Here is a 23526-nt window from a genome sequence, read left to right as displayed (position 1 = left end):
GGAACAAGTAAGGCAAGTCCTTTCTTGTCTAAAACAAACTACTTTGAGTAGACAAGCAATCTATTCCTTTTTATCCTTCACAAAGCAGTTTTACTATTAGTTAAACAAATTGCATGCCATTTATTTGGTAATACTCAAGGGGACTGTCCATTTATTTGGAAGAATCTCCCATATTAAACACTGCCTCAAATTAGCAGGCAGTCCTCTAAAACATATAAACATTTTATTTAAAGCACAGAGACTTCTGATATGTATTTGGCCTTTACTCCCAAATGAACATCCGGATTAGATTTTTTATAAAGGAATGTACCACATAAGTATGTAATTACAATATTGACAGTATTCCTAAAATCTACAAAGACTTCATACTGTAAGTGGATGAAGACATGCAATGTCACAAATAAGTACTACAAATACAAAAAAAGGAAACAATTATGACAAAACTGATTAGGGTATGAGATGTTCTGGAAAGCCAAGTTTGCCAGATATCAGAGGTCTATCCCTGAAATAGACTATTTTATGTAACTCTTTTTCAAGTAAGTCTAACTATATAAGCCTCATAGTCTTGTTAAGTATACTAATAATCAGTTAAATTTTTCAGGATACTCCATTTGGAAAAATCAATACAGCAATACCCATAAGATACACTACTACAAAGGTATAAGGGACTCTTTGCACCAAAATTAACTGGCCCAAATGTGGTTTTCACGTTTTAATGCTTTATAATTGATAGCTTTCCTCTCTCAATTTTATAATGAAGCTAATACTTCTAGTTATAGCAGTGCTTCCTTTCCAATTTTAGCTATTGATTTAAAGAATCAAGTAGGCTGAAATTGTGCATGAAAGAATGAGTAGGACCTGCTAGAGGAAAGTCAGTAAGACTTGTGATTGTCTACTTAGGGGGCTGAGGCAAGAGAATCGCTTAAGTCCAGGAGTTTGAGGTTGCTGTGAGCTGTGACACCACGGTACTCTACCAAGGGTAGACAAAGTAAGACTCTGTCTCAAAAAAAAAAAAATAATAATAATAAATAAATAAATAATAATTAATTAATAACAACATACCTAGGCAGGGCCTGTAGCTCAGTGGGTAGGGAGCCAGCCATGTACATCAAGGCTGGTGGGCCACCTAAGACAACAATGACAGCTCCAAGAACAAAAAAATAGCTGGACATTGTGGTGGGTACCTGTAGTCCCAGCTACTTGGGAGGCAAAGGCAAGAGAATCGTTTAAGCCCAAGAGTTGGAGCGGCACTCTACCCAGGGTGACAGCTTAAGACTCTGTCTCAAAAAAAAAAAAAAAAACCCACACCTTTAAGAAATATAATGAATGTATTAGAAAAGTAGGTTTCCTATCTTTCTTTTGTTTTTTTTTTTTGAGACAGAGTCTCGCTCTGGATCCTTGGGTAGAGTGCCATGGCATCATAGCTCACTGCAACCTCAAACTCTTGGGCTTAAGTGATCCCCTTCCCTCAGCCTCCTGAGTTGCTGGGCCTACAGGCGCCAGCCACAACACCTGACTAGTTTTTCTATTTTTAGTAGAGATAGGGTCTTGCTCTTGCTCAAGCTGGTCTGGAACTCCTGAACTCAGGCAATCCCCCCGCCTTGGCCTACAGGTGCTAGGATTATAGGCGTGACCCACTGAGCATGGCCTCTTACCTCTTAATAATGAAAATCATGTTTGAAGAGACACAAGGTCACCATGGCTTATCTGCTATTACACCCATACCAGACATATATGACCATTCCAAATGAATCAGAATAAACAAAGATCATGTGCCAGGAACAATTACTGTTACCAAGTCAAAGAAAACAGGGTTTTTCTGTGGCACTTAAAAGATGTTATTGGGGGGGAAATACCGCAATAAAAATGAAATTATATAAAGGACATTTCATTATGAACTAAATTTCCTCTGACAGTCAGAAACATTTGTATGATCTCATGTTTATCTTAATATAAATACAGATGGAAAGATACAGAAACAATTACATACATATGCATGTGCCTCTGTAAGGGTCAGTATACATACCTATATTATTATCTAGCTCTTTTGGTTGAGAAGGCCTAGAAACAATGACATCCCACTATCAACAAGCAGACCAAGTACCTGGATCTTGGTTTCTAAATACTAAGTAAAAGTAAGCAGAGCTCCTTGGTGAAATATCTAATTCTAGGGTTCGGGCAGGGAAAATAAAAGATAAGCCTGGTGTATCTTGAAGTACCAGAAAATGAGAAAAAAGGAAATGGATCATAACTCAAAAGTATTAATGAATATACATAAGCAATAGACATATATGCACACAAGTCCATAGTGATATAAGAGGTTGAATAAAGAAACAAAGGGAAGAGACAGAATTCCCAATCTTCCCTCCAGAAACTGCAACTTAACCCCTCCACCCACTTTGGGGTGGGCTAGTGATTTATTTCCACAAGAATAAGTATAAAAAGGGAAAATAGTAACTTTAATACTCAACCATAATTGGCAAACACTATCTTAACCGTATGATCAAGGTTAACGTTACCAGTGATGTCATGTGAATATCACATAACTGCTGATATGATATGATGGTGTTCTGTGGTATTCTTTCTAAAAACACATAATCCTTGACTAACCATGAAAAAAACATCAGTCAAACCAAAGGAAGGGATAGTCTACAAAGTAAGTGACTAGTACCCCTCAAGGTCATGAAGACAAGGAAAGTCTTAGGACTAGGAAAGACTAGGAAGAATAGAAAAACTGTTGAAACCCAAACAAAATGTGGAATTTAAGAGTAATGTACTAACTAGGAATGGTGGAAGCCGGAGATAAGAGGATTACTTGAGCCTAGGAGTTTGAGTCTAGCCTGGGAACACAGCAAGACTCTGTCTCTAAAAAATTTAAATAAATAAAAGTAATGCACTAATGTTGGTTTTGACAAATGTGCCACATAAAATCTTAACAGGAGAAATTGGATGAGAGGGAGTCAGGAATTCTTTGTATTATCTTTGTCAATTTCCTGTTGGAATAACCTAAAATTATTCCAGGATAAAGTTTATTTTTTAAAAGTATCGTCTTTAGAATCACTTAAGCCCAAGAGTTTGAGGTTGCTGTGACTGTGATGCCACAGCACTCTACCTAGGGTAACATAGTGAGACTCTGTACTCCGTCTCAAAAAAAAAAAAAGTATCCTCTTTAAAAACTTTTTCAAATGGCATAGCTTAGCGGTTAGGGTGCCGGCCACATGCACTGGGGCTGGTGGGTTCAAATCCGGCCCAGGCCTAAACAAACAAACAAACAAACAACAACAACAAAATAGCCAGGCATTGTGGCAGGCACCTGTGGTCCCAGCTGCTTGGGAGGCTGAGGCAAAAGAATCACTTAAGCCCACAAGTTTGAGGTTGCTGTGAGCTGTGATGCCATGACACTCTACCAAGGGTGACAAAAATAAGACTATATATATATAAAAAAAAAAAAACTAAAAAAAAATTTAAGTAAATTTATTTCATGTTAATGTGAGCAGACAAGCAACTGGGTCAAAATACTTGATTTTGTTAGGTAGAGTCTGTCTCATGGTTATGTCCCACACACAAAATGTGTGTCATCCCCCTACCCTGTACTCTTTCTCTTTCAAAAGTCTTATTTTGGTCGGGCAGGGCACAGTGGCTCAGGCCTGTAATCTTAGCACTCTGGGAGGCCCAGGCGGGTGGATTGCTTGAGCTCATGAGTTCCAGACCAGTCTGAGCAAAACCGAGGCTCCATCCCTACTAAATATAGAAAAACTCGAGACCAAACTGCAACAAAAAAATAGCTGAGCGTTGTGGCGGGTACCTGTAGTCCCAGCTACTTGGGAGGCTGAGGCAAGAGAATCGCTTAAGCCCAAGAGCTGGAGGTTGCTGTGAACTGTGACATCATAGCACTCTACTGAGGGCGATAAAATAAGACTCTGTCTTTAAAAAAAATAATAAATAAAATACAAAAAAAATTAAATAAAAATAAAAATAGAAAAACTGAGGCAAAAGGATCACTTGAGCCTATGAGTTAGAGTTTGCTGTGAGCTATGATGCCATGGCACTCTACCCAGGGCGACAGCTTGAGAGTCTGTCTCAAAAAACAAAAAACAAGTTTTATTTCTCTTCAAAAAAGTCCTGTCATGAAAAATAAAAGTTTTAAAAGGTGGGAGTACTAAATATCTACTAGAATGGCTAAAATAAAAAAAAAACAATAAAATTTAAGTGTTCTCAAAAATGTGGAGCAGAGCACAGTGGTGTGCACACCTGTAGTCCTAGCTTCTTAGGAGCTGAGACAGAAGGATCCCTTGAGGAGAGAAGTTTGAGGCTGCAGTGAGCTATGATCATGTCTCTCAATAACCACCATATTTTAGCTTAGGCAACATATTGAGATCACCATTTCTAAGAAATAAAAATAAACAAATGAGGGCGGTGCCTGTGGCTCAAGGAGTAAGGCGCCTTGTATCTGTGTAAAATTGTATCTGTGATACAAATTTTAATTCAATAGGGTACTACTGAATTTTTAATTGCATGAAATTTTTCAGCAGCTTTGTTTATAATCATCAAAAACAGGAAGTGCTGTTTTCCTTCAACAGGTGAATGAATAAACAAATGCAGTACATCCATAAAATGGAACATTATTTAGCAACAAAAAGAAATTGGCCTTCAAACCACAAAATGACACAGAAGAATCTCAAATCATATTGCAAAGCAAAAGAAGCCAGTCTCAAAGGGTATATATAGTCTGATTTCAATATGACATTCTAGAAGAGGCAAAATCTTACAGATGGTAAAAAAATTTAGTGGTTGGAGATATCATCTCATCCCAGTTAAAATAGCTTTCATTAAAAAGGTATTAAAAAATGCTGGTGAGGATGTAAAGAAAGGGGAATCCTCATATACTGTTGGTTGTAATGTAAATTAGTGTAACCACTATGAAGAACAGTATGGCTCAAAAAATAAAAATAGGGGGCTGGGCGTGGTGGCTCAAGCCTATAATCCTAGCACTCTGGGATGCCGAGGTAGGTGGATAGCTTGAGCTCATGGGTTCAAGATCAGCCTGAGCAAAAAGCGAGACCCCCATCTCTACTAAAAATAGAAAAACAGGGCAGCGCCTGTGGCTCAGTGGGTCCGGTGCCAGCCTCATATATCCAGGGTGGTGGGTTCAAACCCAGCCCTGGACATGTAAAACAGCAATGAAAATTGCAACAAAAAATAGCCAGGCATTGTGGTGGGTGCCTGTAGTCCCAGCTACTCGGGAGGCTGAGGCAAGAGAATTGCTTAAGCCCAAGTGTTGGAGGTTGCTGTGAGCTGTGACGCCACAGCACTCTACCGTGGTGACTCTGTCTCAAAAAAATAAAAATAATAAATAAATAAAAATAGAAAAACTGAGGCAAGATGATTGCTTGAGCCCAAAAGATGGAGGTTGCTGTGAGCTATGATGGCACAGCACTCTACCCACAGTGACAGCTTGAGACTCTGTATAAATAAATAAATAAATAAATCTACTATATCACCCTCCAATCCCACTGCTGGGTATATATCCAAAGAAGGACAATTCAGTCTGTTGAAAAGACATCTGCACTCCCATGTTTATTCACAATACCCAAGGCATGGAATCAACCTAAGTGTCCAAGAAAGGATTAATAAATTGTGGTATATAGACAGAATATTATATAGTTATGAAAATGAATGAAATCCTGCTATTTGCAACAATAAGGATGGAACTGAAGAACATTATGTTAAGTGCAATAAGTCAAACACAGAAAGAAAAGTCTCACATGGGGGGCGGTGCCTGTGGCTCAGTCGGTAAGGCGCCGGCCCCATATACTGAGGGTGGCGGGTTCAAACCCAGCCCCGGCTGAACTGCAACCAAAAAATAGCTGGGCGTTGTGGTGGGCGCCTGTAGTTCCAGCTACTTGGGAGGCTGAGGCAAGAGAATCGCTTAAGTCCAGGAGTTGGAAGTTCTGTGAGCTGTGTGATGCCATGGCACTCTACAGGGCGATAAAGTGAGACTCTGTCTCCACAAAAAAAATAAAAAAGTCTCACATGTTCTCATGAAGGACAGGTACCAGAGGCTGGGAAGGATAAACAGGGTATGGAGAGTATAAAGTGGAGATGGAAGTAAAAATATAATTAGATAGGCCAGGTGCAGTGGCTCATGCTTGGAATCCTAGCACTTGGGAGGCCAAGGTGGGTAGATTGCTGAGCTCACTGGTTCGAGACCAAACCCCGAGCCAGAGCAAGACCTTGTCTTGAAAAATAGCTGGGCATTGTGGTGGGTGCCTGTAGTCCCAGCTACTCGGGAGGCTGAGGCAAGAGAATCGCCTGAGCCCAAGAGTTTGAGGTTGCTGTGAGCTATGACACCACAGCACTCTATTGAGGGAGACAAAGTAACTCCGCCTCAAAAAATATATATATATATATACATGTGTGTATATACAGAGAGAGAGAGAGAGAATATATGACAACAACAAAATGACACTAATCAACAATAAATCAGAGTATATGAGGGCTGTCTGTAAAGTATCCAGCCATGTAATATGAAAAACAGACACATACATGGCTGGATACTTTTCAGACAGCCCTCACACTTTAAAATAACTAAATGATAAATGAGGTGATGGATACCTCAATTACCCAGATTTATTGATTAATTTACTTTGCCTGAACCAAAACATTACATATATGCTATAAAGATACACAACTATTATATATGCATAATAATTAAAAATTTTTTAAAAATCAAAAAAATATTCAGTGTAGGCAGTGCACGGTGGCTCATGCCTGTAATCCTAGCACTCTGGGAGGCTGAGGCAGGTGGACTGCTTGAGTTCAGGAGTTGAAGATCAGGAAGAGTGAGACCCCCACCTCTCGCATACACACACAAAAAGAAAAACTAGCTGGGCAAGAAAATTGCTTGAGCTCAAGAGTTTGAGGTTACTATGAGCTATGACACCATGGCACTCTAGTGAGACTCTGTCGCAAATAAAAAAATTAAATTAAAATGCAAATTCCCAAGTCAGACACAGACACACTTATAATTCCCAAGTGCTAGGATTATATTCCCGCCTATAATCCTAGCACTCTAGGAGGCCAAGGTGGGTGGAATGCCTAAACTCAGGAGTTCCAGACCAGCCTCAGCAAGGTGAGACCCGATCTCTACTAAAAATAGAAAAACTGAGGCAAGAGTATCACTTGAGCCTAGGAGTTTGAGGTTGCTGTGAGCTATGGTATCATTGCACTCTACAGAGGGCAGCAAAGTGAGACTCTGTCTCAAAAAATAACAGCAAATTCTCTTTATTAAAAGAAAATTCTGTGGCTGTCAGAGGGTAGGTGGGGCACAAATAGGTGAAATATATTGTAATTTTAGGGCAGTGAAACTATTCTCTATGATAATATAATGGTGGATAACGACATCACACACCTGCCAGCACTCATAGATCTTTATAACATAAAGACTGAACTTTAAGGCCAGGCACGTGCCTCACAGGCTAGGTGCTGTAATCCTAGCACTCTGGGAGGCCTAGGCTGGTGGACTGACTGAGCTTAAGGGTTCAAGACCACCCTGAACAAGAACAAGACCACATCTCTAATAGCCAGGCATTGTGGCAGGTGTCTATAGTCCCAGCAACTTGGAAGGCTGAGGCAAGAGAATTGCTTGAGCCCAAGAGCTTGAGGTTGCTGTGAGCTGTGACACCATGGCACTCTACCAAAAGTGACAAAGTGAGACTCTGTCTCACAAAAAAGACTGAACTTTACTGTATGCAAATTTTTTTACTTAGTTTTTATTTATTGTACAGTAAATCTTACAGCTAAACTTAATCTTACCCATCTATCTCTTTTTTTTTTTATTGTTTGGGATTCATTGAGGGTACAAAGAATTAGGTTACAATGATTGTATTTGTTAGGTAAAGTCCCTCTTACAATTGTGTCCCACCCCTAAGAATCATGCCATACATTGTGACTTCCATCTCCCTCTCTCCTCCCCTTTCCCTGCTCCCTCATTCTCTCCAGCCACCTTGTGTTAGATCATCTATTGCCTTCGTATTAGAATTGTGTACAATGGATTCTTGCTTCTGCATTCTTGTGATGCTTTACTAAGAAGAATGCGTTCCAACTTAATCCAGGTTAATACAAAAGATGTAAAGTCTCCATCTTTTGTAATGGCTGAATAGTGTTCCACGGTATACATATACCACGGCTTGTTAATCCAATTCTCGGTTGGTGGGCTTTTAGGTTGTTTCCACAATTTGGTGATTGTAAATTGAGCTACGATAAACAGTCTAGTGCAAATGTCCTTATGATAAAATGATTTTTTTTCTTCTGGGTGGATGTCTAGTAATGGGATCGCAGGATCAAATGGGAGGTCTAATTTGAGTTCTTTGAGGATTCTCCATGCTTCCTTCCAAAAAGGTTGTATTGTTTGCAGTCCCACCAGCAGTGTAAAAGTGTTGCCTTCTCTCCACATCCATGCCAATATCCACAGCTTTGAGACTTTGTGATGTGGACTATTCTCACTGAGGTTAGGTGATAATCTCAAGGTGGTTCTGATTTGCATTCTCTGATGATTAGGGATGCTGAGCATTCTTTCATATGTGTTAGCCATTCATCTGTCTTCTTCAGAGAAGGTTCTATCCATGTCTCTTGCCTAGTGATATATAGGACTGTTAGTTTTTTGGGGTTTTTTTTTTTTTTGCAGTTTTTGGCCAGGGCCGGGTTTGAACCTGCCACCTCTGGTATATGGGGCCGGAACCCTACTCACTGAGCCACAGGCACTGCCCAGGATTACTAGCTCTTTTTTTGTTGATTGAGTTCTCTGTAGATCCTAGTTAGCAAGCTTTTTGTCCAATTCATAATATGCAAATATCTTTTCCCATTCTGAGGGTTGTCTATTTGCTTTGGTGGTTGTTTCCTTAGCTGTACAGAAGCTTTTCAGTTTAATTAAGTTCCATTTATTTATTTTTGTTGTTGTTGCAAATGCAACAGAAGTCTTCTTCATAAAATCTTTCCCAAGGCCAATATCTTCAAGTGTTTTCCCCACACTTTCTTCGAGGATTTTTATTGTTTCATGCCTTAGATTTAAATCTTTTATCCATCTTGAATCAATTTTTATAAGTGGTGAGAGGTGCCGGTCCAGTTTCAATCCTTTACATGTGATTATCCAGTTCTCCCAGCACCATTTATGAATAGGGATTCTTTCCCCCAGTGTGTGTTCTTGTTTGGTTTATCAAAGATCACTGGCTGTAAGATGTTAGTTTCATCTCATGGTTTTCTTTTTTTTTTGAGACAGAGTCTCACTATATCGCCCTCAGTAGAGTACCATGGCATCACAGCTCACAGCAACAGCTCTGGTGTAAGTGGCTGGTGCTCTAGCCGCTGAGCTACAGGCGCCAAGCCATCTCATGGTTTACTATTTGGTTCCAAATGTCTATGTCTCTATTTTTGTGCCAATACCATGCTGTTTTGATCTCTATGGCTTTGTAGTATAGCCTGAAGTCTGGCAGAGTGATGGCCCCAACTTTGTTCCTTTTACTAAGAATTGCCTTAGCTATACAGTGTTTTTTCTGGTTCCACACAAAATGAAGAATTATTTTTTCTAATCTTGAAAGTATGATGGTATTTTAATGGAGATTGCATTGAATCTGTAGATTGCTTTGGGAAGCATAGACATTTTAACAATGTTGATTCTTCCCAGCCATGAGCATAGTGTGTTCTTCAATTTGTTAATATCTTCTGCTATTTCTTTCTTAGGATTTCATAATTTTCTTTGTAGAGGTCCTTCTCTTCTATTAGGTGGATTACTAGGTATTTCATTTGTTTTTGAACTCTATGAAGGGAATTGTGTCCTTGATTAGCTTTTCAATTTGGCTGTTATTGGCATTTACAAAGGCTACTACTTTGTAGACACTGATTTTATATCCTAAAACATTACTGCATTTTTTGATCACTTCCAGAAGTCTTGTGGTTGAATCTTTGGGGTTCTCTAAGTATAAGATTATATCATGGCCAAAGAGCAAGAGTTTAACCTCCTCTTCCCCCATCTGGATGCTCTTTATTTCCTTCTCTTGCCTGATTATATTGGCTAGAACTTCCAGCACCATGTTGAATAATTAGTAGTGGCAATAGAGGACAATCTTGTCTGGTTCCAATTCTAAGTGGAAAAGTTTTCAGTTTTACTTCATTCAGTATAATATTAGCTGTGGGTTTGGGTTTTTTGTTTGTTTGTTTTTTGTAGAGACAGAGTATCACTCTATCGCCCTTGGTTGAATGCCATGGTGTCACACAGCTCACAGCAACCTCCAACTCCTGGGCTTAGGTGATTCTCTTGCCTCACCTCCCTAGTAGCTGGGACTACAGGCGCCTGCCACAATGCCCGGCTATGTTTTTGTTGTTGTTGCAGTTTGGCCCAGGGCTGGGTTTGAACCTGCCACCCTCGGTATATGGGGCCGGCGCCCTACCCACTGAGCCACAGGTGCCGCCCTAGCTGTGGATTTGTTGTAGATAACACATGCAAATTTTTAAAAAGCCATTTAGGTTAGAAGGATCCCACAAAAGAATGAAGACTATGACAAGACAATCTAACTGTAATACATATGCATGAGACAACCTCACCAAAAAGGGTACAGGTACTGACCTAAGTAGCTTGGGAAATGAGAGGAGTCTAAGTCAAAAGCCAACAGGAACCACGTAAAAGTACCATACTCTAGTTGACAAAGTTCTTCCCCATGGAGTATGGGTTAATAATTCTAATATTATTGTCCATTTATATTGGAAGTGAACAATTAAATAAATGGACAATAGAAGTCAGGTTTTCCCTATTGGAATGGAAATTCACAGATCAGCAAGGAGAGGAGGCCAAAATGAGCCATGTGGTAATGGATCAGAGTTGGAATTATTATTAGTAAGAACTCAGGTTTAACTTAACGTAGACACAGATAGCTACCGAAATATTTAGATAAGCCTATATATGTGTAAATGGGGTCAGGACACATGCATACATATAGATAAATATACACATATATTTCTTTGTTCTATCAGCTTAAAAGGCCCAAAAGAAATAATACCCCAATAGCAGTAAGAATACTTAGTACCCAGGTCTTGTTTTTGATACCAATCTGCAATGATGCGACCAGGGCTCCTAGGAAAAATGGCAGAGTCTAGCATGGGTACATACAATATACAAAATGAATCTAAAGCATCTTGTACTGTCAGAAAGTAGGCAGCATTAAGAAATAAAAAATTGGGTGGCGCCTGTGGCTCAGTGAGTAGGGCGCCGGCCCCATATACGGAGGGTGGCGGGTTCAAACCCAGCCCCGGCTGAACTGCAACCAAAAAATAGCCGGGCATTGTGGCAGGCGCCTGTAGTCCCAGGTGCGTGGGAGGCTGAGGCAGGAGAATCACTGAAGCCCAAGAGCTAGAGGTTGCTGTGAGTCCTGTGACATCATGGCACTCTACTGAAGGCGGTAAAGTGAGACTCTGTCTCCACAAAAAAAAAAAAAAAAAAAGAAAAAAATTAAAAAGAAACAGATGTGCATGTTAAAGGGGATAATAAAAAGCCAACTAAAAGAGCTCTAAATGGACTAAGCTGGAATAATTTGAGCAACAAAATTTAGTAGTATAGGCTTGGCACCCGTAGTTCAGTGGTTAGGGGACCAGCCACATACACTGGGGCTGGTGGGTTCGAATCCGGCCTGGGTCTGCCAAACAACAGTGACAACTGCAACAAAAAAATAGCTGGGTGTTGTGGCGGGCACCTGTAGTCCCAGCTACTTGGGAGACAGAGGCAAGAAAATCACTTCCCAAAAGTTGGAAGGTGCTGTGAGCTGTGACACCATGGTACACTACCAAGGGAGATATAATGAGACTCTGTCTGAAAAAACAAACAAACAAACAGTATAGAAATGCAACCTAAAGTATAAAAATATCCTTGAGTCTATACTAATATAAATACTTGACTGAATTAGTAAATGTGGAAAGAGCTTCACACTTGAGAAACCTCATAAACACTACCTCACCCATGAAATCAAGGTCAATATTAACAGTCACAAATCATATTAACAGTATGTAACCTTGATATGATGTGACGAAAGTGGCATTTTACCTCTGTGATCTTCCTGCCAAAAGCCCATACTCCAGTCTAATCATAAGAAAAACATTAAATTCCAACAGAAGGCCATCCTATAATATGTGTTCGACCAGTACCTCTCAAAACTTCTATCAGTTTAAAAAAAAACTTTTTTTAATTTAAAAAAAACAAAAGGAAGAGACAGATCTATTTTCCCACCCAATTGAAACAAACAAATCTATTCACTTTTCTGGTTTTCTTTGGTGAGTACTTTCCAAACAATTGTTAAGATACTGCTCACACCCAAAGTGTCAGAAACACAGCCAACTAGTTAGTTACATTCTATCTTTATCACTTTATCATAGAGAAGACTTTGCCAATTTTGAATTTTTTTTTTTTTTTGAGAGATAGTCTCACTTTGTCGCCCTCTATAGAGTACCTTAGCTCCATAGCTCACAGCAACCTCAAACTCTTGGGCTCAAGTGATTCTCTTGCCTCAGCCTCCCAAGTAGCTGGAACTACAGGCACCCACCACAACACCTGGCTATTTTTAGAGACAGGGTCTCTCTTGTTCAGGCTGGTCTTGAACTTGTGAGCTCAGGCAATCCACCTGTTTCAGCCTCCCAGAGTGCTAGGATTACAGGCATGAGCCACCACACCCAGCCTCAACAAATATTTTTTTGACCAGCTACTTTGTTCCAGGCATTGCTGAGGTGCTGAGGGTAACCTCACAAATTAAACAAGGCCAGTGAGGTGGCTCACACCTGTAATCCTACCACTCTGGAAGGCTGAGCTGAGATGGGTGAATTGCTTGAGCTCAGGAGTTGGAGACCAGCCTGCACAAGAGCAAGACCGGGTCTCCCTAAAAATAGAAAAACTAGCTGGGTGTAGTGGCACACACCCATATTCTCAGCCTCTCAGGAGGCTGAGGCAAGAGGATTGCTCAAGCCCAAGAGTTTGAGGTTGCTATGAGCTATGATTCTATCGTATTCCACAGAGGATGACAGAGTGAGACTCTGTCTCAAAAAAAAAACAAACAAAACAAACCTCCCCCCAAAAAATTTATGTTCTGCTTTCATTTGTATGAGGAAATCAAACAATATACAAGCAAACAATAAACAACTTGTCACATAACAATAAATGCTATGAAGTAAATAAAGGATAATGAGGTAAAAGTGACCAAAAAGAGGGTTACTCTAATTGAGAGTTCAGAAAAATGCCTCTTTAAGGGGAGATAATTAAGTTGAGACCTGAGTAAAGCCTGTAATACAGGCTTGAGATAGAGGGAGATTGGGATAAAAAGTTACAGGCGAGAACAGTAAAGGCAAAGGCCATAAAGAATAAGCTTAATGTGTTGGAGATGTGTTAAGTAGGGAGCAGGGTAACTGCCCTAATAGGAATGAGCTAAGTAACATATTCTGAACTCCAGAGGCAAAAATACCAGAATCATTAAAAACCTTAAACCTCTCCAATGCTGACCATCAAAGAATCCATCAATCATAATTAGATTAAAAACTCATTTATGCTCTCCTTTGTCCCCCTCTACTGTCACAGTTGTCCATCTCTTACATGGTAAATACTGTAGTTTGAATGCCCCATCTTCCTTCTAAAAACTATCATGGCTATCATTCATATTTCATCTTATCTCTGGTAGTTTTTTTTTTAAGAGTAGGGGTAAATTCTACCCAGAAATTTCTCCTGAATTCTTCTTAATGGATCCCATTATTTCACATTGTACAACCATAGGTTAAGAGCAAAGGCCCTGGAGACAGACTAACTTAGTTTCAAATTTAGGTTCTATCAGTAAATGATATAATTTTGAGCAAGTTGTATAACCTTTATAAGAATCAGCTTCTACATTGGTAAAACATTATGACGATTAATAAAGAAAAAAATGTGGCACCCAGTGAGCATTTGATACCTATTAGCTAGTGCTAGTAAAAGTATTTGAGCATTTGTTTTGTGGAAGGACCAGAGCTGAGCCAGAGGGATTACAGAAACTACAATTTGCTACAGTAAATTGTTTGAGAGATAAAACTGGCAAATTCCCTTAGGTCAGGTGTTTTCTCTTTTTCTGGTTCACCAGTGTATTCCCTGAATCTAGAACAATGTTTAACACACATTAGGCATCAATCTCAATATTTGTTGAATGAATGAATGAGATCCTATTAAAGGAGGATAAGAAAGCCTGGCTCCACTCCAATAAACAGTTTTCATTCCTCATCAAGATTTTTAACACTGGGCGGCGCCTGTGGCTCAGTCGGGAAGGCGCCGGCCCCATATACCGAGGGTGGCGGGTTCAAACCCGGCCCCGGCCAAACTGCAACCAAAAAATAGCCGGGCGTTGTGGCGGGCGCCTGTAGTCCCAGCTACTCGGGAGGCTGAGGCAAGAGAATCGCTTAAGCCCAGGAGTTGGAGGTTGCTGTGAGCTGTGTGAGGCCACGGCACTCTACCGAGGGCCATAAAGTGAGACTCTGTCTCTACAAAAAAAAAAAAAAAAAGATTTTTAACACTATCCTAAGGCACTGTGAAAGACCTTTATTACCTCACCCTATGTATCTCTTCATCTGTATCCTCTGCAATAGCTTTTATTATAAACTGGTAAATTTGTTTCCCTGAGTTCTGTGAATGGCTCTGGCCAAGTAATGAAATCCAAGGTAGGGGTTATGGGAACTCCCATTCATAGTCAGTTTGTCAGAAGCACAGATAAAACAACCTGGGGCTTTTGACTGGCATCTAAGTGGGGGCAGTCTCTTGGGACTAAGCCCTCTTCTTAGGATCTGACCTAATATGACCTATGGTAGGATCTGACCATACCTCCAGGGACAGTGTGTCAGAACTGAATTAGAGGAGAGTCAGCTGGTGGTCCCTGCTGAAGGACTACTTGTTTGGTGTGGGAGATGGGTAACCCCACAGAATCTTTTGTGTTGTAAGAGTGTAAAATAAGTCTGTAATTCCTGTATTTCCAGAATTGGTATTTGCTCACAGAAACGTGTTAGGGAAGAAAAAGGATAAAAGGGTGAGAATGAAGAACCTTTGATTCCTGGGTGGCCATGTGGCCATGTGTTACAGAGCTGCAGCTATGCTTTACTCAGCTGCTAAAAGTAAAAGTTATCACCGGAATTTAGAGATAATCCAACTTCTGGGGAGTTGATTCACTGCATACATAAGGAAATGCAAGCTAGTAAGAAAAAAGTGAAACATGGGCAGGGCCTGTGGCGCAATGGGTAGGGCGCCGGCCCCATATATACCAAGGGTGGCAGGTTCGAACCCGGCCCTGGCCAAACTGCAATAACAACAAAAATAGGTGGATGTTCTGGCGGGAGCCTATAGTCCCAGCTACTTGGGAGGCTAAGGCAAGAGAATCGCCTAAGCCCAGGAGTCAGAGGTTGCTGCGAGTTGTGATGCCACAGTACTCTACTGAGGGCAATAAAGTGAGACTCTGTCTCTTAAAAAAAAAAAAAGAAAAAAGTGAAACATTCAATCCTTTGGCTATTATCTGTAAGAGCTAAAACAAAATTAAACGAGAATGCTGGGTTGGATTTTGAAGCTAAACCAAGCTCAGATTTCAGCCTCAAAGCTATTCCCCAGGCTTGGAGCCCGTAGCTCAGTGGTTAAGGCGCTGGCCACATACACTAGAGCTGGCAGGTTCAAACCTGGCTTGGGTCTGCTAAACAACAATGACAACTGCAACCAAAATACAGCCGGGCATTGTCGTCGTGGTGGGCACCTGGAGTCCCAGCTACTCGAGAGGCTAAGGCAAGAGAATTGCTTAAGCCCAAGAGTTTGAGGTTGCTGTGAGCTGTGATGGCATGGCACTCTACCAAGGGTGACATAGGGAGACTCTCAAAAAAAAAGCTATTCCCCAAGGGAAAAATTATACAGGAACAAAAAAAGTACCTCTAAGACCTCTCAGATAGTCCAAATGGCAAAAAGACAAAATGAAGAAACTACTGAAACCAGGGAATATGATGTAAAGGAATTCTTTCACATTTCACATTGTAGATTGGTATCATCAGCTTCCTGAGGGGGACTAGCTGACTCCACCTATGTCAAGTGGAACACCCAAATGAAGCAACTGATATGCTTCTCATGCAAGCCAGGTAGGACTTTATGATAGTTGAGATATTCACTCACTGAACATGCCCATTACCCAGGTCATGGTAAAAATGCTGTGGATAAGGATGCCCCCTTAATGTGGATACTCCAAATAACCTTACTGCTACAAAACCAAAAGCCACTTAAAACTTACTGTCTTAGCTTACCCTCATGGGTCTTGCAGATGCTAATAAAAACATTAGGTTAAAAGAATGCTGACTGGCAAGGAGAAAAGTCAAAGGACTCATCCCAGGAAGGCTGGAAATTTTTAAACAGTTATTAAGAAAAAAAGAAAGTAGCCGGGCGTTGTGGCGGGCGCCTGTAGTCCCAGCTACTCAGGAGGCTGAGGCAAGAGAATCGCGTAAGCCCAAGAGTTAGAGGTTGCTGTGAGCCGTGTGACGCCACGGCACTCTACCCGAGGGTGGTACAGTGAGACTCTGTCTCTACAAAAAAAAAAAAAAAGAAAAAAGAAAGAAGATGAATAAAGAAAACACTGATGGAATGACATTTAGAGAAAAAAGAAAGAGAAGAGTCATGGGACTAGTCCCAGCAGAATAGACATCTTTAGACAGTTATGAAAAGGGATAAGATGGAAACTGATGGTATTAAACAAAGATCTTAACATTACCACAAAGGTTGTGGAGAGCAAAGGGAGCCCCTGCTGGTGTCCCAACATTAAAGAGTTCCAAACAAGTTTGCTGTATTTATCCCAGTTTGGAGAAATTTTAATTAGTAAGTCAAAAGGCAAACATTATAATTGAGAAATCTGATCTGAAATTACATGGGGCAATAGGTAGATTAATTAAGATGAAGATTGACAGGGCGGCGCCTGTAGCTCAGTTGGTAGGGCACCGGCCACATACACTAAGGCTGGCAGGACAACTAAACAACTGAACCCGGCCCAGGACAACTAAAACAACAATGACAACTGCAACAAAAAAAATAGCCTGGCATTGTGGCAGGCACCTGTAGTCCCAGCTACTTGGGAGGATAAGGCAAGAAAATTGCTTAAGCCCAAGAGTTTGAGGCTGCTGTGAGCTGTGGTGCCATGGCACTCTACCCAAACTGACACTTTAAGACTCTGTCTCAAAAAATAAAAAAATAATAAAATTAAAAAAAAAGGTGAAGATTGACAAATAAGCAAAGCTTTCTAGGCTCAATTCCCTGCTGGGGATCCAAAGCCTATGAACACAAGAGGGTAAAATGGTCAGGAAGTGATGAGAAATTCCTGGGACTATTTGATATAGGAGCCCCAAGCAAAAAGGTACCAAGATCCATTGGTGAAGCCCTGAAGAGGTCTATAATTAAGACTGAGAATATAAAAATGTAAGGGTTAATAGGATTATGAAAGCAGAATGTTTAAACAGACTTTATGGGGCAGCGCTTGTGGCTCAGTGAGTAGGGCGCCGGCCCCATATGCCGAGGGTGGCAGGTTCAAACCCAGCCCTGGCCAAACTGCAACAACAAAAAAAAAACAGCCGGGCGTTGTGGCGGGCGCCTGTAGTCCCAGCTGCTCGGGAGGCTGAGGCAAGAGAATTGCGTAAGCCCAAGAGTTAGAGGTTGCTGTGAGCCGTGTGACGCCATGGCACTCTACCCGAGGGTGGTACAGTGAGACTCTGTCTCTACAAAAAAAAAAATAAATAAACAGACTTTATGTAAAGAAGTTGTGTCTCCTTTACCTAAGTGTTTTATGGTAATAGCTGGGGAACACTTCCCCTACCTAATATCTTAAAACAAAAAACTATTGATAAAGTCCTAATGGAGGCTACAGTTATGAAAATGAAAGTTGATGGAATTAAGTTTATAGGAGAGTTGGTATATTAGAATATGCTTAATGGAAAGGCATAAGAGCTCCACACCCCTTCTCTCACACTTTGCCCTATGCATCTCTTCATCTGTAGCCTTTATAGTAATAATAAACTGGTAAAAAAGAAAACTGCTGCTAAAATTGGATTGTCAGTTTTAGAAGACTGTGATGGAATTACCACACACCACTGTTCATACGTAATTCAGAGTTGATGATCAAAACCAAGCAGTACACTGAACCCCATAAATGCATCAATGTACAAAGTTATGATTTAATAAAAAATAAAAACCATAACAGAGAATAAAAAATGAGGCATGCTAACTGTTATAGAATAGAATACCTTTGTTTACCACTGCCTTATTGCACAGCCCTTAAAAATTTGTTCTCCGATGGCGCCCGTGGCTCAAAAGAGTAGGACGCCAGCCCCATATGCCAGAGGTGGCGGGTTCAAACCCAGCCCTGGCCAAAAACTGCAAAAAAACAAAAAAAAATTTTTTTTTGTTCTCATAAATCTACCAACTAGATTTAATATATCCTAGCAAAATAAATTGATTTTGTCTTTATCTATATCATTAAATTTTTTTTTTGTCATCTTCGGTAGAGTGCAGTGGTGTCATAGCTCATAGCAACCTCAAACTCTTGGGTTCAAGCCTCAGCCTCCAGAGTAGCTGGGACTACAAGTGCCCCACAACACCCAGCTATTTCTAGAGACAAGGTCTCCAACCTGTGAGCTCAGGCAATCCACCCGCCTTGGCCTCCCAGAGTGCTTGGATTACAGGCATGAGCCAACGCGCCCGGCCATATAACATTAAATTCTATAAAAACATTAAGCCTAAGAAGAAGTAGAAATCTTTTACAATTTCTTAAAAGTTTCAAAAGAGGGGGCGGCGCCTGTGGCTCAAGGGGTAGGGTGCCGGTCCCATATGCCGGAGGTGGTGGGTTCAAACCCAGCCCCGGCCAAAAAAAAAAAAAAAAGAAGAGGAAATTGGCCAGGCATAGTGTCTCATGCCTGTAATCCTAGCACTTTGGGAGGTAGAGGCAGGAGGATCATTTTAAGACCAGCTTGGGCAATTATGAGACATCATCCATACAAAAAATAAAAAAAATAAAATAAAAAAAAATAAAAAGTTTCAAAAGAGGGCTGGGTTCGGTGGCTCACACTTGTAATCCTAGCACTCCAGGTGGGCGAGGTGGGTGGATTGCCTGAACTCCCAGGTTCAAGACCAGCCTGAGCAAGAGCAAGACCCTGTCTCTAAAAAACAGCCAGGCATTGTGGCAGGCACCTGTAGGTCCAGCTAGTTTGTAGTCTGAGGCAAGAGGATCGCAGGAGTCCACAAAAGAGAGACTCTGTCTCAAAAAAAAAGAAGTTTCAAAAGATTGTTACCTTAATTTATTAGCTCTTTAGGTCAAAGAAGGACTTCTCAGGGTGATAAAATGGGGAAAGGAGGAGCTCACCTTTATAAAAATGAGTTTTCAATTACTATAATTATGCATAATATAAGACAGACAGCATTTCTGGGCCAAGATTTTAATGCCTTGGTCTCATGAGTATTAAATTAGAGCCATGCGTAAATTTGGGGCAAGTTCTGCAAAAACCACTCCACCCTCTACTGATGTTGAATGAAAAACTCATTGTTAAGATTCACCAACATGAATATACTTTCCAACACACAGCCACTCTGGCAATATCACTTTCATCATTTTCTATCCAAGAAACAAAACGGAATGCTTTTAAAACCTGCAAGACAATTACCACGATTGCAAGTAGCTATCTTAGCAAGTGACGAGAACTATAAAGTAAAAATCTAGTTCACTAAGCCCCCGCCTTCAAGCAGCAAGCCTACTTAACCAATGCTACTGGCTATTGTATTGGTCCTCCAAACCTTCAGAGCTGGAAAAACACTTGAACTTTATTGACACCCTTAGGAAGAGAGAAAGTAAGGCGATAGGGCGAAGCAGTGAATGACCGAATTATTAAAATCGCAGCAAGCAGGAAGGGACACCGGTGTGGGGGCAGGCCCTGGTACCGCTGTCCTAGTCACGCTCGGAGGAGACAAGGAAGGCCCTTCACAACCACCACAGCTCTTACTTATTCATTCATCTGACAATTACGCGAGGGGCACACTAGCGGAGCCGGCTCTCGCGGCCCCCGCCCAGCACCGGAACACCTCAGCCACCAGGCGCGGCCCTGCACCGCCTGAGTCCCCCATACAGTGCCCCTCGAGCCCTGCTGCGGCGCGCTCTGGTCATCCGGGGCCCACCTCCAGCCCCGCCGCACACGAGCGCCCACGCCCCCACCCCGCCCTGTCCGCCGCAGGTCCACCGGCCTCCGCCCCGCTTCGCCGCCCCAGACCTGCCGGGTTCGTAGGGCAAGGAAGGCGCGCGTCCGAAAGCTCCCCCCTCCCCCCTGGGGTTAAGGGAAACTGCGCGCGCGACACCCGGACCCGAGGGCCCTGCGTGTGGGTCAGGCCCACCGACCACTCACCTCCGCCGGGTGAGAACCAAAGGGCCTTCTCTAAGCCGTTTGAAACCGCTTGGGCCGCCGCACACCCCGCAGTGTCCTCTTTTTTAATTGGTCCTCGAAGAACCGCCCATCAGCCTTTCATTGGTCCATTTGAAAAGACTGTGGGCACGCGCCTCCCGCAGTCTTAAAGGGGCCGCGCGCACCCGCGTTTCTTTGGGGACCCTGCCGGCTCAGGTAGAGAGCAGGTCGCTGGAGGGAAAGATACTGACAAACGGAGAAAGAAAAGCTAAGGATGTGTGTAGAGCTGTGCATTCCTGGCCATTAGCCTGTTTGCTTTGTTTGAGATGTGATCAATACCTGACAATGTTTTTGAGTCATTTAGTTCACCGATTATTGATTATGAAGCTAAGTGCTGTGAAGGAAACCAGAGGCAGCTGGGATGTAGTAGGAGGAACAGTGAATGAAGCTGGACGCTGGATTCCGTTCTTGGACCAGCTCTGAGTAAATCACTTTCCCCAGTGAGTAAAATATTCTGGAGTTTAATTTTCCCACATGTAAAATGGGATAACGATGTTTCTCTAACAAACTTAATGTGAGGAATTAATATAACTAATTGGGTGTCTGGGAAAGACCTTTATGAACTGTAAAGCGTTCACCAAATGCTTAATACTCCCTAGATAAAAGTGAAAGGTTTGGGCGGCACCTGTGACTCAGTGAGTGGGGCGCTAACCCCATATATCGACGGTGGCGGGTTCAAACCCGCCGGGGCCAAACTGGAAACAAACAAAAAAATAGCCGGGCGTTGGGGCGGGCGCCTGTAGTCCCAGCTACTCAGGAGGCTGAGGCAAGAGAATCGCCTAAACTCAGTAGTTGGAGGTTGCTGTGTGAAAGGTTTGGTTAATAACGATCTCCAGAAATCTTGATTAGCTTTTACATTCAATATTTCTATGAATAAAATCAGGTCCTTCCAAGGAATTTGCATTCTACAGTGGGCAGGGAAATAAAACATGGACCAGACATTAAAAACCAAAGCAGTGGCTTGGTGCCTGTAGCTCAAGCAGCTAAGGCACCAGCCACTGGCCGGTTCGAATCCTGCCCGGGCCTGCCAAACAACAATGACAACTACAACCAAAAAATAGCCAGGCACTGTGGTGGGCACCTGTAGTCCCAGCTAAGGCAAGAGAATTGCTTAAGCCCAGGAGTTGGAGGTTGCTGTGAGCTGTGATGCCATAGCACTCTACCAGGGGCAACAGCTTGAGGCTCCATCTCAAAAAACAAACAAACAAACAAAAAACCCCAAAGCAGTATGAGAACTATATGAAAAGCTATAAATACTTAGACATGGGAGAAATTTGATGGGGGAGGATCTATGAAGAGAACACATTTTAAATCTGAGATTTAAAGGGTATATGTTATAGATTACCAATAGGCTAAAAGACTAAGGGGGGCTAGGATTGGGGTCTCATGCCTGTAATCCCAGCACTTTGGAAGGCAGAGATGTGAGAGAATTTTTTGGGGTCAGGAGTTGCTGACCAGCCTGAGCAAAAGTGAAAACCTCATCTCTACAAAGAAAAAAATAGAAAAAAAGGCCTAGGTCGCAGTGGCTCATGCCTTTACTTAATCCTAACACTCTGGAGGCTGAGGCAGGTGGATTGCCTGAGCTCACGGGTTAGAGAGCAGCCTGAGCCAGAGCGAGACCTGATCTCTAAAAACGTAGCTGGGCATGGTGGCGGGCGCCTGTAGTCCCACCTACTTCAGAGGCTGAGGCAAGAGAATCGCTTAAACCCAAGAGTTTGAGGTTGCTGTGAGCTTTGACGCCATAGCACTCTACCAACAAAGTAAGACTCTGCTCAAAAAAAAGAAAAAAAAATAGACAGGTGTGAAGCGTGCGCCCTGTTGGGAAACCGAGGCAGGAAAATCACTTGAGTTTGAGGTTAAAGTGCACTGTGATGGCTTGGCGCTCCTAGCTCAGTGGTTGGGGCGCCAGCCACATGCACTGGGGCTAGTGAGTTTGAACCCAGCCCCAGCCTGCTAAACAACAAGAACAACAACAACAAAATAGCCCAGCGTTGTGGTGGGCGCCTGTAGTCCCAACTACTTGGGAGGCTGAGGCAAGAGAATCTCTTAAGCCTAAGAGTTTGAGGTTGCTGTGAGCTGTGACGCTACGGCACTCTACCAAGGGCAACATAGTGAGACTCTGTCCTAAAAAAAAAAGAAAAAGAAAAGTGAGCTGTGATGATACCAACTGCACTCTAGCTGGGGTAATAGAGCCAGACTTTATCTCAAAAACAAAAAAAAGAAGAAAAGTAAAATGAAAATGGAATGGAATGGGTAAAGGCCAGGTGCAGTGGCTCACATCTGTAATCCTAGCACTCTGGGAGGCCGAGGCAGGTGGCTTGCCTGAGCTCACCAGTTCAAGGCCAGCCTGAACTAGAGGGAGACCCTGTCTCTAAAAACCTCTAAAACTAGTGGTGGTTGTGGCTGGCACCTGTAGTCCCAGCTACTCGAGAGGCTGAGGCAAGAGAATTGCTTGAGCCCAGAAGTGTGAGGTTGCAGTGAGCTGTGACCTCATGGTACTCCACCAAGGGCTACAACTGAGATGCTGTCTAAAAAAAAGGATGAATGATAAAACAATTTAAAACAATTATATTTTTCTATCAAATTAACAAAGATGAAAAAGTTTAACAACTTTTGAAAGTCTGAGCAATTTTGGTCATGATTTGGAAAAACAGATGCTCAGAATCGCTGTTGATAAGACTCTAAGCAGTATAAACTTTCAGGAGGACAGTTTGGCAGTTACTAAAATTTAAAATGTACATAATCCCTGATTCAGTAATTCTTACAGATCTATGCAAGTATACAAAGAAAAATGTATACCGGCTGCATCTTACAAGGGTACATGTGAAACTTAGTAAATGTAGAAGATAAATGTCTTAACACAATAACTAAGAAAATGCCAGGAAGGCTATGTTGACCAGTGTGATGAAGATATGTCAAATGGTCTATAAAACCAGTGTATGTAGCCGGGCCTTGTGGCGGGCGCCTGTAGTCCCAGCTGCTCTGGAGGCTGAGGCAAGAGAATCGCGTAAGCCCAAGAGTTAGAGG

At 42.0% G+C, this 23526-nt stretch overlaps 1 protein-coding gene across 1 annotated transcript in view; it reads right to left on the bottom strand.

The window, feature by feature from the left end:
* CKAP5 (cytoskeleton associated protein 5) overlaps nucleotides 1-20525 on the bottom strand; it is a 141703-nt gene extending 121178 nt beyond the window's left edge. Inside the window, exon 1 of the mRNA XM_053560495.1 lies at nucleotides 20443-20525. The gene's annotated coding sequence lies outside the window, so the exon portion shown is untranslated. The remainder of the gene's footprint in view (nucleotides 1-20442) is intronic.
* Nucleotides 20526-23526: the final 3001 nt, after the last annotated feature.

Source organism: Nycticebus coucang, chromosome 14, assembly GCF_027406575.1.
Source record: "Nycticebus coucang isolate mNycCou1 chromosome 14, mNycCou1.pri, whole genome shotgun sequence".
In the NCBI taxonomy this organism is placed as follows: domain Eukaryota; kingdom Metazoa; phylum Chordata; class Mammalia; order Primates; family Lorisidae; genus Nycticebus; species Nycticebus coucang.
This window is presented reverse-complemented; position numbering and strand designations above follow the sequence as displayed.